This window comes from Drosophila eugracilis, unplaced genomic scaffold (genome assembly GCF_018153835.1).
Source record: "Drosophila eugracilis isolate 14026-0451.02 unplaced genomic scaffold, ASM1815383v1 contig_1821, whole genome shotgun sequence".
In the NCBI taxonomy this organism is placed as follows: Eukaryota; Metazoa; Arthropoda; class Insecta; order Diptera; family Drosophilidae; genus Drosophila; species Drosophila eugracilis.
Window position 1 is genome coordinate 208,827 of NW_024572668.1, and position 13,660 is coordinate 222,486.

General features: G+C 41.9%; 1 protein-coding gene across 1 annotated transcript in view; it reads right to left on the reverse strand.

Moving 5' to 3' along the window:
* LOC121529733 (acetylcholine receptor subunit alpha-like) overlaps positions 1-13,660 on the reverse strand; it is a 238,331-nt gene that overhangs the window by 178,709 nt on the left and 45,962 nt on the right. The window lies entirely within an intron of this gene.

Here is a 13,660-nt window from a genome sequence, read left to right on the forward strand (position 1 = left end):
TAACCTCTTCCTTCATGCCCACCATCTGAGTGGTTAAGGCCGAAATGGTAGCATCAAGGCGGTTCAAAACTTCTTTCATTTCCTCCATTTTTATGGTTACATTTTTCTCAGTGTTTTTTTTTACTTTAATTAATTGTGGGTCGAAGCAGGGAATTTAGCAACAGTTTTCCGCGTTTTTGTTAATTAATTTCTACTTTATTTATATATTTTTTTTATTAGTATTAACAGACGTGCGTATAAAGAATCGTTTCACTTACCCTCAGTATTTTCTTCCTTTTTCTTGTTTATGTGGTTGTAATCTTTCAGTGTTTCAATTTTTCGAGGTCTTCTGTTTTCTCTCTTACAGGATTATTACTCTGAAATTAGATTATAATTAGTATGTGCTTTTCTTTTTGTTCGAATAAAAAACAAAATTGTAATTTTCGTTTGAGCGTTGAGCGATTTGTAATAAAATTCGTGTTTTTTTTTATTTTTTATTATTTTATTTCTGTGTAATTGTGTTTATCGGCGCGGTGGTCCGTATTTATCCGTTTTGGCATTGTGCCTACTAAGGTACGGTTGCAACACAATCCACTGGGCAGCTTTTTCTGAATGCAGTCCACATCCGTTAGCCCTTCCAGCAGATTGCCACTTACACGACACATTTTTTATAATTGGAAAAAAATTTTCTTCTTCTTTTTTTTTTTTATTTCAAAATTGGTTTATAATTTTTGCCGCTCGCAAATTAATTGCTACCCAATGGTGTGGACTTATCGCCGCAGTGGACTATCGCTTCTTTTGTTTTATATTACTTAGTGTTTTGTGCCCGCGAATATGCCGCGTCATACGGTACGTGGACAGATCGCCGCGGCAGGTACTAAGTTTATTCACAAATTTTTTGCGCACGTGGGGAATGCCACCTCTAAAAGGCATCATCCGCACCGCAGCGGGTAAATGTGATTCAATTCCAATTATATTTCTTACACAAACACGCACAACGCTTTCTTATTTTTTGTATACTTTAGTTTTTATTTATTCACATATTTTTCACTTTATTTGTTTTTTTTTTTTTTTTTTTGGGGGGGGGTCCTTGTGGCCCACTTTCGAGAGAAAGTGGAATCTGTTCGGGCGCCAGTTATGGCCGGACATGGCCAGATGGGGGAGTATTCCCCCGGATATTACCTAGTTAATGTTATCTGCATCCTCGCCTTTTCCAATTCCTGGTCCCTTCGTCCTTCTCTTTCACATCTCAGTCTTTATTTTCTTCGAAGCTACTTAAAAATAAAACAGTAATCGCTTTTATACGTTACAATGGTTTTATTGTTGCAAATAATAATGGTCTGCTGGCTTTGGGGGTACAAATCGAAGTAAGTCTAAATCATAATTTTGGCTGGCTTGTTGACTGCATAACACTGGCAAAGCGGTTGCAGCGGTCCGATGCTGACAGCAGCGGTTTTCGAGGTTTTGGGCCAAAGTGTTGCTATGCTCCAGGTGCTGTTGTTGCATTTCCGTCCGTGTGCAGGGGTAGGGGAAGCTATGGCTGAGACAGCTAGCGATCGGTCAGTGCTCTTTCATTGTCGCGCTGCTGATAGCAGCGGCTCTGGATATTTGGACCAACGTGTTGCTAACCTCCAGGTGCTAGCTCTGCATTTTCGGTTGGCCGCGGCGATGGGAAGGGGTAGCGGCAGCTATTGCTGAGGCAGCTAGCGGGCGGTCAGTGCTCTTCCATTCCCACGCTAATGCAGTTGCAATTCTGCCGGAGCAATTCTGCCGTTGACGTTCTGTCGCTGCGCTGTCGCTCTGACGCCGCTGACGTTTGGTGTCTGCGCTACCGCTGCTGTGTTTCTGCTGGTCGTCGGCTTGGCTGAGTGGGGTGATGAGGGAAGTCGCGGTGTCTGGTATCCGGGTCGAGAGGCGGTGAAGGGAAGGGGCGCTTGGCCGGTGTTAACTTATATAACAAAATGAACATGGAGAACAAACACTATAAGAACGAGGAGACTACAGAAGTCGAATTCGATCGTACTGAAGAGGATAATAGTTTGTTAGTCCGACAAGTTTGGTTTGTGATTTCAACTAGAAGAACGAGGATGGTGCCACAGAAACAGAGCTCATATCAATTGATGTTTGAAATAATGCATTACGATTAAAGCTTGAGACGGTAACTCAAGAATTCAATAGATGTAATACAAAATATATTTTATCAAAGGTAAGGATGCCTGAAAATGTAAAATTCCCCATCAAGGCGGAGTGTAAAGGGAAAAAAGTTGGAATGTCCCTTGTTCTGCAGTTGGAGGAGTACATCCTATATACGCCGGAAAGGTATACTCATCTTTGAGACGAAATTATTGAAGAAATGGTTGAAGGGAAATAAATAATAAACCCACATTTTTATATTACGGTAAATATATACAATTTTGAATTCTATATAAACAATACATTTGTATATATTATGGAACGGATGGAGGTGGGGGAAATATAAATATAAATATAAATATTAGATGCTGTAGTTTCCAGTGAACCGTATAGATGAGTAACTGAAGAGTGATTACATAAAGATTATGTAATTTTAATATATACTTTATCTAAATGTATACAGGTTACAATAATGAATGTGTTACCTTAGAGAAAGTTTGATGACCTTCAACATGTTAAAAATCAAAGCGTTATAGTAATAGGAGGAAACATTTAAACCTATTATAGAACCTTTACGTGAACTTGTTAACAAAAATAAAAATCATACATTTTTAAAAATAAATGAGGGAGCCAATGTAACTGTTTTACACAATTTTAAAATATCAATTTTGCTAGTGGGAATTCCTCAAGCGCCAGCTATTGTCGGAGAAAGTATGTTGAGTAACTGATAGTGACATCACTGCCCATGTGAGGCCCTTAAATTAAATTTCTTCATAAATAGCGAAATAATGTTCAGATTTGGAAAAATCTTTGGTAAATCGATAGATATTGACAAAAATATATAATACAAGGTAAAATGGAATCATACACTATAATATTACGGATGCCCCAGTTTTCCGCGGTTTATGGGCGTTAGAGTGGGCGTGGCCGGATGAAAACTCATGGTAAGTTGCTGTGACAACTCTTAAATACGTATTATTAAGCACAATATTCTAACTCTTATAGATCCCGAGATTTTCGCATTTTCCAGTTTTGTGGGAGATCGGAAAAAACAAATGTTAGCGACATATCTTCAGAACGATTCTTGGAGGATCTACACCGTTTCTTCGAAAGACGCGGGAAAAGTGAACATCTGTTTAGCGATAATGGCACAAACTTTGTAGGCGCAGCCAGAAGCCTAGATAAGGAACTCCGCCCCGCCATGAAAAATAATTCCAGTGTAGCACCAATACTGGAAGAGCAAGAAGTGCAGTTGCACTTTATCCCACCAGCAACCCTCCATATGGGAGGATTTTGGGAAGCTGGAGTAAAATCGGTGAAATACCATCTCAGGAGAGCAATCGGTGACAACAGCTTCACATTTGAAAAGTTTTCAACACTTTTGTGTCAAATTGAGGCAACGCTAAACTCCCGTCCCATCACTTGAGTGTTGACAATGAAGGAACCTGAACCTGAAAGAAGGACAACTTGTTTTACTAAAACCAGAAAACACGCATCCAGCCAGATGGCTCATGGGAAAGATAATAAAAACTGCAAGAGGAAAATATGATAAAGTCCGTGTAGTAACAATAAAAACAAATACTGGGGATATCAAAAGACCCTTAAATAAAATCTGCTTGTTACCGTCTCAAAACAAGGACGACCAAGCCGACGAGTTAAGCCAGAAAAGGATGACAGGAGCAGCCAAAAGGGAATCAGGCAAAGCGACAATTTTCAGCCGACTCATGATTCTGCAAATAGCAAGTGGTGCTATGATATCGAATATGAACTCATCAAGAGTCAAGATGGACAAAATCGGAAAAGTGGAAATGATCTCTTCGAATTTTCATTTACTATTTTAATATAATATGGAAGCTTACTTCGAAGTCCTAAAGCAAACATGTAAAGTGATCGAGTTTGAAGAAGATACATTCTTGAAGAAGCTGAATGGAAACAACCAGTGGCTGTTCAAGATATTTACGAAGACGTCGGCAACCAAACCAAGGCATAATAGAAATGCCTACAGGATGTTCAGGGCGGATTGGTCAAATTACCATCATAACACCACAAGAAGTAAGGTCAGCAGATGCTGAAAGATACCCAGAACATTTTGTCAAGGTGGTGAGTTAAAATGACTGGTGGATGCCAACACCACTTCACAACGTGGTTGTCAATTACTTAATAGAGCTACAACAATTACAACAAAACATAAGGGACTTTAACAGTAAAAGGGTATATATTGCGGATTTCGTGTTTCACACAATGAATGGATACATATCCTTAGATTAAGTTATAATAACCATAGCCTGTATCCTTGTATACGTGAAGATGAAGACAAATCAGAGGCAGAAACTGTGCCTCAGAATGTTCAAGACGCAGAACATGAGACGCCCACCAGATAAGGCAATCATAGTCATCTGCAACTATAATACAGCGCATCTACATTATCGTGGGAATTTTAACACATTACTACATCCCGCATGTGCAGTTAGGATCGTCCAGATTAGCGATTTATCGGTTTTCATTTTGTTTATGTTTGGAGGAGGTCATTAGTAAGTGAAACGCTCAGTAGGTTTTTCACAGCGCAGCATTAGTTAAGGTTTAGAAATGAATAAAAGGATCTGAATTCGCTGACAAGTGCTACAGTAAATGTTCTCCACGTAATGGTGTAAAAATTTTGGTCCTGCGAGTAAAAAGTCCAACAAGTTTACCAATTGAAGCGTTTCCGTAGCTTGAAACAGCAAAAAGTGAAAATTAAAAAATTTGTGAAATTTGTTTTACATTTTTTGGCTAACCACAACAAGTTTTGAGTCGAGGCATAACACGATACCAAGGTCGAACTAAAAATACCTCCATCGGGTTAAGCCAAATAAAGTAAAATAATTTAAATTAACACGAACAAGATTCTATCCGAGAAAACAATGGAATTGCTGAAGAGGTAAGTGGTGCTTCGTCAGGAGATCTTTCAAGGGATAGGCAAAAAGGGAAACCCATCAGCTATAGATGATTCGGCAGCAAAATTCACTGCGAATCACACAATGCTGACGAAAAGTGGCTTCATTAATCACGAATATTTTAATGACACAATATTCGACACCACCATGGCACTTATCAAGAAATATAAAGAGCCTCTGATGAAGGTCGAAGTTGCCGATCACGTCAGGGCAGCAGGAGCCTCGTAAGAAGATGCATCAAATAGAAGCCTAAGCCAGCCTAAGTAGACAGCTTGGTGGAACTCGTGGACAAAAGAGCCGAGAAAGTGAGGCAGCATATAAAAAAACTGTATGCCGACCTGGAGCGCAGCAACATGGAAGATATCCTCGATCACAATGACAAGATGAACTTCCTTTGGTCAAAACTACACCCCACACTTTCACAATTAGAGGCAATATATAAATCATGTGCCTTTGACATAGACACGATCGATGAATTAGAATGCACAGTGAACTTGCTATCTAAGAAAATTGATAGAAAAGAAAGCGAGTTGAGCATCATAAAAGCAGATATTCCGGAGCTACTAAGAGCTAGATCTTCCTCAATTTAATGGAAACCCAAAAGATTGTCCCACATTCTTCGAATTATACTCCGAGGAAAGACATCAGTAAAACCATGCCTAAAAGGAGAAGCCAAAATGGTAGTCGGAAATTTGCTAAATGGATCAACTGCCAGCTATAACGCGGCATGAGAGCTGATATGCAAGCGCTACAAAAACAAGCGCAAAATAATTGCTGACCGCGTCAACCAACTTTTGGACATGGAACTGCTGAAGAACAATGATGAAGGGAGTTTCCGAAAATTCCTCGACACAGCAACAGAGTGTATTTATATAATCAAAGAAAGAGGCCAAATTGGCAAAGAAGCTGATGTCAAATTCGCTCAGATACTGCTGCGCAAATTTTCTCAAGAGGCCCTACAACTTTACCAGCAACATGTGAAGAAAGCCAGGAAAATTCAGGAGTTGGATAATGTGCTGGAATTTATTGAGCAATTGTACAACTCAATAGATTCAATGCAAAAAAGTGTAATCCATGTAGAACCAAGAAAACGAGCAATAAAATATCCCGTTTTTGCAAAATGGAGGGCCACGAAATTGGCAGATGCCAAAGCAGAAACAGTCAAAACACGCAAAGAATTTGTTATTAAAAACTCTTTATGCTATAAATGTTTGATCACCCATAGCTTTAAAGAATGCAAGAAAAATTGGTCTTGCACACGATGCTCCAAGGCCCATAATAACTTACTCCATAGGGAAACAAATACCAAGGAGTCAGTTAGCAGCAATTGTCTCAACCAGCACAAAGGCAAGATACGTTGCTAGCAACCGCGCTGATTTAAGTAAAAAATCAGGCCGGTAACTATGAGCAATTAAGAGCCCTCTTATATCAGAGGAAGCAGCTCACCAGTTAAGAGATCGGAAAACAAAGAGCAATATAGAAGTTCAAGGCATCTCACAAAGCGTTGAAGTGCTGAGGAATAGCCGAGGAATGAACTTGGAAATCAAACCAGGGTTTAAAGCACCTTTAAAGCGACAACGCAAGCCTTGATATTACAAAAGCTACAAAAGAGCTCTACCTAGAAGGTAAATTGACATGGAGGTTAATAAAGATTGGATGGGCTGCGAGCTAGCTGACCCATACTTCAACGAACCTAGTAGAATTGATATAGTAATTGGCGTTGACTTCTTCCCACTTATCATGTTGGGCATAGTCAAAAGAGTCTAAGACACACTATGAAAAAAATCACATTAGGATGGATTGTCTCGAGCAACAAAGCTAGAGCATCGGACAAAAAGGTCATCAGTGTAACAACAACAATATGTTTAGATGACCTCGAGCGCTTCTGGGAACTAGAAAAGGAAACCAATTAGTCAGAGGAAAGCATCAGATGTCAAGAACTTTTCCAAACAACTATGACTTGGAATAAAGAACGCCGTCTCATTGCCTCCATACCATTCCGGAACGACTTCGTCTTAATGGATTCTTGGAAGCAACCGCATATCTTCACTGAATACAAACCTTTCATGAAAGAGTACTTGGAACTGGGACACTTGGAACTGGGACACTTGGAACCAGTAAACACCATTAGCAAAGGCAAATACTATTTGTCACACCGAGCAGTCATCAGACCCAATAGCTTAACTACAAAACTTCGAGTACTTTTCGATGCTTTAGACAAAACATCCAATGGATTAAATCGGAATGATGTAATATTAGTTGGCCCCAAAATTCAAAGGACATCGATAGCAGTATGTAATGACAGCTGACATTGAAAAAATGTATCGCCAAATCCTTGAGTACCAGTATATCCTCAATTGTAGAGCGTTTGAATAGAATACTCAAAGAGTCAATGTGGCGTCAGTTTAGTTTCAATGGAAAATATATGTGGATAGATATTTACAAAAAGTTGATATTTGATTACAATAATAGGGTACATGAAAACATAAAAATGAGCCCAAATAGTGTCAATAGTGTCAACACAAATAATGAAAGATATATATTAAAAGACTCATATAATCACATAAAGTTATATGTTGAGAGTAAACTCCGAAATGATGATCACGTTCGTTTCAGCAAGTATAAACATGCATTTGAGAAAGGGTATACACCGAATTATACATCTTTAAAGTTAGAAAACTCAACAATACATTGCCCAAAACATACTTACTTGAAGATTATAAAGGTAATCCTATTCGGGGTGGGTTTGATAGAGAAGAACTCAAAAAGACTGAATTCCGGAACACATTTCTAGTTGAGAAAATTTTGAAGCAGAGGGGGTAAATTTTTGGTAAAATGACTTGGCTTTCCAATGGACGAAGCCAGCTGGGTAAATAAAGATGAAATTTTATAGCACAAATACCAAATTAAAAAAAAATGTAATATTTAATTTTTATTTTTGATTTATTATTATTCTTTTTTCTTATTATAAAATATAAATAAATTTAATAAATATATTTCCATACGTATAAATGGACAATTTTATAATGTGTATATTATATTTACCACAATCTCGATCAAAATAAAACATTTCCAATTCAATTGACTTATAAAATAATTCTTGTTCTATGTTTACTTGCTTATCTCTAAGATCATTTAATGTATTGTCATCTGCATTTCTTACATTTATTATATCTCTTAAAAATATATTTTCAAGTTCTAAGAAATTGATATTGATGTAGTGGGGCGGTGTTGCCGCTAAAAGATGCCTCTTGATCACAGATAAGATGGTGGCGGAAGTCGGGGGAGTCGTGGAGTGACCCGTCAGCTTTATTCACTTCATACAAAAGAACTGACTTAACTTAGCTTAGCATAAGAAAAAAAAAAACCAATCGCCAACGGCGGACCGCTGCAGTTGGACCCGAGAGAGAGAGAGTGCAAGATTGTGCAGAGAGGGACGAGGGCGGATGCGCTCTTCAGCGCGGATGCGCTCTTTAACGTGGATGCGCTCTTCAGCGTGGATGAGCGGCGGCACAATGGCCCCTCACCTAAACATCCCGCCCCCCTTGCAATCACTCGGGTTGCAACAGCTCCCTCGTCGCTACGGTTGGTGACAGGCTCCGAACACGACCGATCCAAAAACGGTGCTCTGGGCCACCGGCAGCCCGTCCTGGATCTTCAGGAAGCCCGGCTGTATGATACGCGGGTACATATAGGCGCCCGGGACAACGGAGATCGTCGCTGGCGGATAGAACCGCTCATCCGCCAATGTCACGCCTCGGAAGTGGGCACGCACCGCCTCGCTCAGCTCTCGAGACGGCGTACGGACGCGCACGTGAGGCTCGATTTTGAAAACGACCTCCAGCCGAACGCTATCATCCGTTTTGGAACCCACAGTGGCCGAACAAACTTGTTCGTCCCCCACGCTGGTAGTGGGCAGACGGAAGCATGCCGCTAGCGATGCGTCGATGCAGCTCGAGGGCGTGCACGGGTCGATAGGGGCCCCCGTGTTGAAGATCCGGGTCCCGGTGTCAATGCGCACTAGCGCGGTCAGCAGCGACGATAGGGTGGGCGCAGCGGCTGCGTCCTGCGGGGTCCCTTGGCGAGAGGCGGAAAATTGCCTAGGCGCGGATGACGCGGGCGGACGAGCGGTGGACGGCACCCGATGAGTGGCGGACGCTGGCCGTGGAGCACCTGAAGCTTGCCGGCCAGTGGCGGAAGAATGCTGAGGGTCGGCCGACGAGCGCCGGGAAGTCGATGGCCGGGGACCGGCTTGTGAGTGCCGGTAGGTGGCGGACGAAGGCCGAGAGTCAACCGAACCGCGCCGGGAGTTGACGGAGGACGGCTGAGCGCCAGCTGAGACACTCCGTGTACTGTCTTCCACGCCACGGAGGCAGTTGGAGCAATACCGGTTCACGATAACCGTCCGGAGCCGCTTCTCTGCGCTGAGACGTAGAAAGCGCCGACATTTCTTCAAAGGATGGATCCCACTGCAGACTCGGCATCGGTAGGACTGTGTACCTCGAGTACATCTGCTCTCCAGTGATTGGCGCTGCGTGGACGTGGCGACATCGTACTGAATATGACTGGCGGAACTATGATGAAGAAACAAAACAGCGTTATCAGAATTGGTGTGAAGTTCGATTTGGAACTACGGGCAGAGCTACGAGATAGGGACATTGGAACGTCGACGTCAGCGAGCTGTTGCAGGACACGGATCGCAAGGAACGGGGAACAATTGACACCGAAGGTGACCGTTTTTAATTCGTAGTCGCGGATCTCCCCATCGGGATTGCGAAACAAAATAAGTTGGAGCGGAGTATGCTTGGGGTCTACGCAAATTTGCCGGTACATCTTCTCGATAACGGCGTTGAAGACAACACTAAAGTGTCGCCACTTTATGATTTGACTCGTCAGGTCGGATTGTAAGACCGGGCCCGCGTACAGAATGTCGTTCAGACTGGTCTCGTTTGCGGACGGGCTTGAAGCATTGAAGACTACCCGCACCTGGGTGGTCGTGCTTCCGGGCTTGAAGACGGCATGATGTGGAAGATAGTAGGTAGCGGAACTGCTCGTGGGAGAGACCTCGGTGATGTGGCCTAAGTCGAAGTATTCCTGTATTACCGAGTCATAGCGGGCCTTAAGGGGCGGATCCCTCTTCAGGCGCTGCGCTTTACGCAGGTGCTGAGCAAGAGCAAAGAACCGTGAAGCCGATAGCTCGGAACCCTTTTGCTCGGGGTCGCGTAAGGGGAGCGTAACAACGTACTTGCCACACTCGTCTCTTCTCGTCGTCTGGACAAAATTGTGCTCGCAAACTGAATCCGATTCCGAATTGATCTGTGTGGGCACATCCTCCACCTCCCAAAATTTGGTGAGGGGCTGATCCAGCGAGTCACCGAGGCTACGGGCAACTCGTGTGGAAAAAACGGACACGCTGCGAGGGTTGGCTGGAGATAATGGGCCTGTCAGCACCCATCCAAAAATGGTTTCCTGACCGAGAAGTGACCCGCAGATGTTCCTGGTATTACCGAGGAGAATGGACGGAAGAATGTCAGCTCCTATTAACACATCGACTTGGGAGCTTTCAAAGAAGTTGGGGTCCGCCAGGGGAATGTCGGGCAGCCCCTTGAGACGATCCCGCGGAATCGGATATGATGGCAGATTTCCTGCCAACTGCGGAAGAACGGAAAAATTTAGTAGACTGCGCGGAAATGGTCTGATTAAGACCGGACACTTGGGCTTGAATAGTCTTGAAGGGAAGGTTGACAAGGTTGAATAGTCGTTCAGTTATGAACGTCGCTTCGGACCCTGAGTCTATCAGTGCTCGTGCCTGGAAACTGCACCCCAAATGGCACACGTTGATAAGGGCCGTGCCCAGTAGGACGGCTTCTGACCCGGAAGCGAAGCACACCTGCACATCCGACTGATCCTCTGAGCCGTTTGTGCTTCTGGCAGTTTGTTCGGGTCGAGCCCTTGCTGGAGTAGGTGGATTTGGAGCGGTAGCGAACGGATTGCCGCGGTGCAGGAGGGTGTGGTGTCGGCTGTGCCATGTGAAGCAGGTATGGGCGCTCGTGCAGTCTCGCTGCTGGTGCCCTCGGGCAAAACAGTTCAAGCATAACTGCTTTCTCTTAATGTAGTCGTAAGAGTGGGCGTGGCTAAATGAATGAACTCGTGGAAAGTGCAGTGGCATCTCTTAAATACGTATTTTTAAGCCTAACTTTCTAGCTCTTATAGGTCCCAAGATTTTTTAATTTTTGGTTTTCCGGATTTTGGGCGTTTGTGGGCTAGATGGAAAAAAAACATTTCGCATTTGGGGCATCATAAAAACCTACATGCTTAATTCTTTCTATCTCTTATAGTTACCGAGATATCACGTTTTCTTCAAAATGGCTGCGTATGGTTGGCGTATGGTTGGGTGTGTACTACTTAAAGATGCGCTGGCATCCAAAGTTTGTACATATTGAATTTCAACTTTCTAGCTCTAATAGATCGCGAGATTTCAGCGATTTCAATTTCTCGTGATTTGTGGGCGTTAGAGTCTGCGTGGCAGGATGCGGATATAAATCCCGCTATCCCGGGATCTCAAGAATCTTCATGCTTAATCTGAACTTTGTATCTGTAATATTTCCTGAGATCTCAGCGTTCATACGTACGGACGGACAGACGGACATGGCTCAATGGACCTTGCTATTGATCCTGATCAAGAATATATATACTTGATAGGGTCGGAAACGCTTCCTTCTATCTGTTACTTACTTTTCAACGAATCTAGTATACCCTTTTAATCTACGAGTAACGGGTATAACAAATGTTAAAAAACTCATATTATATAATCACATAAAGATATATGTTGAGAGTAAACTACGAAATGGTGATCACGTTCGTACCAGCAAGAATAAACATGTGTTTGAAAAAGGGTATACACCGAATTATATAACGGAAATCGTTAAAATTTGAAAAGTCAATCATACATTTCCCTCAACCTACTTGCTTGAAGATTATAAGTGGGTTGTATTAATTAAGGGTGGGTTGTATAAAAAAGAATTCAAAAAGACTGAAGTCCCAAACACATTTCTAGTTGAGAAAATTTTGAAGCAGAGGGGGTAAATTTTTGGTAAAATGGCTTGTGTTCAAGCACGCCCACCAGATAAGGCAATCATAACCAGATGGCGGTTGTATTTAAACTAAAGTACAGCGCATCTACGCTATCATGGGAATGATATCATATTACTACATCCCGCATGTGTTGTTAGGATCGTCCCGAAGAGATAGCCTTATATTGATGTTAGCACCCTCCACCGAAATGGCGTAGTAAAACCAACATCGTCAGTGCGTTTGGATCTGTATTCGCTGACAAGTGCTACAGTAAATGTTCTCCACGCAATGGTGTAGACAGCTTGGCTTTTCAATGGACGAAGCCAGCTGGGTAAATAAAGATACATTTTTTACGAACACCAAGCATTTTCTAGAAAACCTGATACCTCGGTAACTATACTATTCGCCTACACCAACCCATACGCTTACAAAGCTCAAAAGACGGTTTTCCCATTTTCTAGAAAAGCTGATATCTTGGTGATTATAAGAGATACAAAGTTCGGATTAAGCATGTAGGTTTTTATGATGCCCCTTATGCGAATATATATATATCCTTATATATATCCTTATTAAATATTTGTTGTTTGTTTGGATTTTCTGTTAGTTCTTTCTGATTTTCTGTGATCGTCTTTAAATTTTTATTGATTCTACGTCGGTCATCGTCGTCCAAATTTCCTCTTACTATTTTAACAACTTTTCCTAGTCCATTTATTAGCCAATGCCTGTGTCTGTTCTTAGGCAACAACATCTCTACCCTACCTTTTAGTTACAGAAGTTTCTCTCAAAATTGATAGCGCCATCGATGAAAACTTATAGGTTAATTCTATGTATAAAATATTTATAAGATTGTATAATTTTCGCTCTTCCTTTTTTTAATTTTCTTTTCTTTTCTTAATATTATATCGTCTGTATTAAGTGATACTGGTCAAGTTCTACTTTCGTTTAGTTTTTTAATTCTGAGATTCATCGGTATCGGTATATTGCAGACCGAGTTTGACGTCGTCTACATACATAAGTACTAGAGAGTCATTAACAACCAAGGGAAGGTCATTAATGAATAAAGTAAAAAGTAACGGACCATGATGGCTCCCCTGAGGGTCCCCGGAAGAAGCGTAGACTAAAACAGATACTGAATTTTTGAAAATAACTCGTTGCGTTCTACCTGCGAGGTAACTGCTAACTCAATCCAGGAGATCAGTAGGAAAACCGATAAGATCGGGTTTTTCTAAAAGAAAGCCGTGATTCACGGAGTCAAATGCTTTACTGAAGTCAGTGTAAATGATATCCGTCTGAAGTTTATTTTGGAAACCAGTGATCACGAAGGATGTTAATTCCAGAAAATTGGTAGTGGTATACCGTTGTCTTATAAAGCCATGCTGGCATGAAGATATGATAGATCTACACTGGTGCTGCAAGTAAGGCACAAGAATTTTTTTGATAAGTTTCGGAATTGGTGATAGTTTAGATATACCTCTATAATATTCAGCATCCGATTTTTTCCCCTTCTTGTGAAGGGGAATAATAAGGGACTCTTTCCAGAT